The following is a 4,673-nucleotide window of genomic DNA, read 5'->3' as shown; positions in this document are numbered from 1 at the left end:
CCTCCCCTTCCCTTCCCCTCTCTTCTCTCCCTCCCTCCCTCCCTCCGTTTCGCCCCTTCTCTCATCCTCCTCCCCCCCCTCCTCGTTTCGCCCCTCCTCCCCCTCCCCCCCCCCCTCCCTCTGGCCACGCCCTCGCCCCTAGCCTTCACCTGCCAAACATATACAGTTAGTTCTGGCATTGTTTGCTTTGTTTCGTGTTTCTCCTTTCGTTAATTATCGGGGATTGTCTCTTGTGTGATTTCGTTTAACGTGATGTTTTCCTAAAGAATTTGGGAGTGTTTTTCTTCTTCTTTTCTTTTCTTTTTGATTGTGTCTTTTGTTTTGTTCGTTGTATTCTGGGCGCTGTCGTTTATTGTTTATAATCAACGGGTGAATGATGTGTATATTATATGTGTGTGTGTGTGTGTGTGTGTGTGTGTGTGTGTTTATATATATATATATATATATATATATATATATATATATATACATACATACATACATACATATGTATATATTTATATATATACATATGTATGTATAGGTATATACATATATAAATATATATGTTTATATATATATATGTATAGGTATATACATATATAAATATATATGTTTATATATATATGTATATATTCGTTTGTGTGTAGTATGTGAAAGAGTGAGATTTCTTTCCATTATTAGCATGGTTAATATTGTTATTATTTCTATCATCGTCGCCACTATTATCATGACCATCACCACCACCACCACCACCACCACCATCATCACCATCACAACCACGATTGTCAGTGTTGGTATTATTAATACAATGATAACAGTACTAGTTATAATAGATTATTCGTGCTAATACTGCTGTTAAACTTACTGGTAGCACTAGAAAAGTTATAGTATTAGCAGTACCTTGACAGATCCCCCCCCCCCCACACACACACACACACAAAGTAAGATAGACAGAAAAATAAGAGAAAGAAACTGCCAAATGCCTTAAGAAAACATCACATTAAACAAAAAAAGAAAAAGAAAAAGTCATACGAATTTCCGTTCCTTTATCGGCCTATTTATACACGGAACCGAAGGGAGGAATCGTCTCATCCATGTTGAGGAGCTGGTTGAGAAAAAATGAAAGAAAGAAAGAAAGAAAAAACGTTCTCAACCAGACTGAGACGATCATCAGGTCAAAGGTCAGACCAAACAGACCTTCTTGTTATTCTTGACTTGACCTTGCACCGCCCGCTTTCCTCCTTCGGTTCACTCCCTCTCTATACCCTCTCTCTACTCCTTTCTCCGCCTCTCCTCTTCTTATCTCCCTCTACTCCTTTCTACGCCTCTCCTCTCCTCTCTCTCCTCTCTCTCTACTCCTTTCTCCGCCTCTCCTCTTCTTCTCTCCCTCTACTCCTTTCTACGCCTCTCCTCTCCTCTCTCTCCTCTCTCTCTACTCCTTTCTCCGCCTCTCCTCTTCTTCTCTCCCTCTACTCCTTTCTCCACTCATCTTCTTCTTCTCTGCCTCTACTCCTTTCTCCGCCTCTCCTCTTCTTATCTCCCTCTACTCCTTTCTACGCCTCTCCTCTTCTCTCTCTCCTCTCTCTCTACTCCTTTCTCCGCCTCTCCTCTTCTTCTCTCCCTCTACTCCTTTCTACGCCTCTCCTCTCCTCTCTCTCCTCTCTCTCTACTCCTTTCTCCGCCTCTCCTCTTCTTCTCTCCCTCTACTCCTTTCTACGCCTCTCCTCTCCTCTCTCTCCTCTCTCTCTACTCCTTTCTCCGCCTCTCCTCTTCTTCTCTCCCTCTACTCCTTTCTACGCCTCTCCTCTCCTCTCTCTCCTCTCTCTCTACTCCTTTCTCCGCCTCTCCTCTTCTTATCTCCCTCTACTCCTTTCTCCGCCTCTCCTCTTCTTATCTCCCTCTACTCCTTTCTACGCCTCTCCTCTTCTCTCTCTCCTCTCTCTCTACTCCTTTCTCCGCCTCTCCTCTTCTAATCTCCCTCTACTCCTTTCTACGCCTCTCCTCTCCTCTCTCTCCTCTCTCTCTACTCCTTTCTCCGCCTCTCCTCTTCTTCTCTCCCTCTACTCCTTTCTACGCCTCTCCTCTCCTCTCTCTCCTCTCTCTCTACTCCTTTCTCCGCCTCTCCTCTTCTTCTCTCCCTCTACTCCTTTCTACGCCTCTCCTCTTCTCTCTCTCTTCTCCTTTCTCCGACCTCCCCATCTACTCATTTCCCCGCCCTCTCTCCTTCTTCCATCCCTCTACTCCTTTCTCCGTCTCTCCTCTTCTCCTCTCCTCCTCTCCCTCTACTCCTTTCTCCGCCTCCTCTTCTCCCCTCCCTTTCCTTCTCCTCACTCCCTTCCCTCAAGCTCTCACATACCCTTTTCCCCATTTCTCTTCTCTCTCTTCTTCCTCCTCTCCCTCTCCCTCTCCCTCTCCCATTCTTTTACCCTTCCATTTTCTCTCTCCCCCCCCCCCCCTCTTCCCTCCTCCTCCTTGATTCTTCCACTTCATAGAAAATAAATAAATAAATAAATAAAATTAAGTATGTGTGTCTGTATGTATGTATGTATGTATGTATGTATGTAAGTATGAAGTCACGCGTATGTATATAAGTATGAAGTCAGGTGTATGTATGTATATATGTTTGTAGGAATTCACGCGTATGTATGTAAGATGAATTCACACGTATATATGTATGTATGTAAGTATGAATTACAACTTATGTATGTATGTATGTATGAATTAAAACTTATGTGTGTATGTATGTAAGTATGAATTACAACTTATGTATGTATGTATGTATGTATGAATTAAAACTTATGTATGTATGTATGTAAGTATGAATTACAACTTCTGTATGTATGTATGTAAATATGAATTACAACTTCTGTATGTATGTGTGCACGCGTGTACAGCGCTACGGACCGGAGGCGAAGAGCCGGAATCGAGGTAAATCGTGTTATCCTTCGCCACTTGACCTTGTTGCTACGTTTGAGACTTTCAAGAGCCTTAATTATTGGTTCTTAAAGAAGCTCTAACTCAACTCAAGTCCGATTTTGAAGTAGCGTAATCACGGTGTTTTGAATCGATAATTGCATGCGTTAAAGATGAATTGTGTTATGTTGTATATCACTTGGCCCCTCTCACCTCCCCTCCTCCTTTTTTTCTTTCTTTGCTCGAAAAAGTAGGTGAGTTCATATTTGTGTTCCTTTTTTTTTTTTTTCTCGCTCTCTATTTTTTCTAAGGGGGGTAGGGTGTCTCTGCTCATCTTCCTTTTTTTTTTTTCTTTTCTTGTGTTGCTTTTCTTCTATTCCTTCCCCGATTCTGATTCCTCTTGCTGCTGCTCTTTTTTCTTTCTTATCTTCTTTCTATTCTTCTTCTTTGGTTTCCTTCCCTCTCTGTCTCTTTTCAAATCTTTTCATTTTCTTACGGTTTTCTCTTGCTTGCTTTCTTACCCATCCCTACTCCTCTTCCTTCTTCACCTCCTCCTTCTCCCTGTCGTCTTCCTTCTTCTCCTGCACTACTTTTTCTTTTTCATTCTTCTCCTCCAACTCTTCTTCCTCCTCCACCTCTTTCTCCTTCAATTCCTCCTCCTCCTCCTCCTCCTGCTCCTGGTTCTCCTCCTACACCACCTCTTTCTTCTCTTCCTCCTCCTCCTCCTGTCCCCATTTCTCTTCCACTTCTCCTTCCCCTCCCCCTCCCCCTCAGTTTGTATCTCCTCCTTATCTTACCATACTTCCTTTTTACTTAAAGTCTACAGTATTTATTTGTTCTATTTCGGTGTCTGTCTCTGACTCTTTCTCTCTTTCTATCTCTCTATCCCCCCCTTTCACTCTCTCTCTCTCTCCCTCCCTCCCTCCCTCCCTCCCTCCTCCCATCCCCTCCCATCCCCTCCCATCCCCTCCCCTCCCCTCCCCTCCCCTCCCTCTCCCCTCCCTCTCCCCTCCCTCCCCTCCCCTCTCATCCCCTCTCGCTCACTCTTTCTTCCCATCTGCTTCCCCTTCCCCTTCCGTCCTATTCCTTGTCTGTTTATCCTCCTTATCTTCCTATTTTTCCTGTTCCCGTCTTCTTCCTCCTTTATCTCCTTCTCCTCTTACTCTTTCCCCTCTCCCCCTTCTCCTTCCTCTCCCGCCTTTCCTCCCTCTCCCCCCTCTCCTCCCTCTCCTCCCTCTCCCCCCCTTGCCCCCCCCCTCTCCCCCCGTCGCCTACCCGCCCATTCCTTAACGTACAGGGTGCTGCCCCGTACGTTACCCGAATGGATATAATTACCGGGCGGGAATTAAAGTTGTATGTATCAATTACTCCATCTTGATTCAATTAACGTGTACTGCAAGTCGTAGTTACGAGCGTCATTAGCGGGGGGAACACGTGATCGAGGGAGGGGTTGGTGGGGGTGGGGTGGGGGGGAGGTTAAAGGGGGGGAGAGGTTGGGGTTGTTGAGGGAGGGTTGGAGGTCGAGTCTTCTGAGTTGTTTCTCGTAATCCCTTCCCCCTCACCCTCATCTTTCTCCACCCTCAGCCCTATCCCCCTTCTTCCCTTTCATCCTCACTCTTCTCCCCCTTCACCCTTCTCCATCTCATCCTCCCTCTTCTCCCTCTTCTCCCTCTTCACTCTCACCCTTAAACTACTCCTCTACCCCCCTCCCCCTCCCCATTTCCCTTGCCCTCCTTCTCCCTCCTTCTTTGCCCTCCTCCCCCCTCCCCCTTTCCCTT

This window comes from Penaeus chinensis, chromosome 37, assembly GCF_019202785.1.
Source record: "Penaeus chinensis breed Huanghai No. 1 chromosome 37, ASM1920278v2, whole genome shotgun sequence".
Taxonomy (NCBI): Eukaryota; Metazoa; Arthropoda; class Malacostraca; order Decapoda; family Penaeidae; genus Penaeus; species Penaeus chinensis.
Note: the sequence above shows the minus strand (reverse complement) of the source record.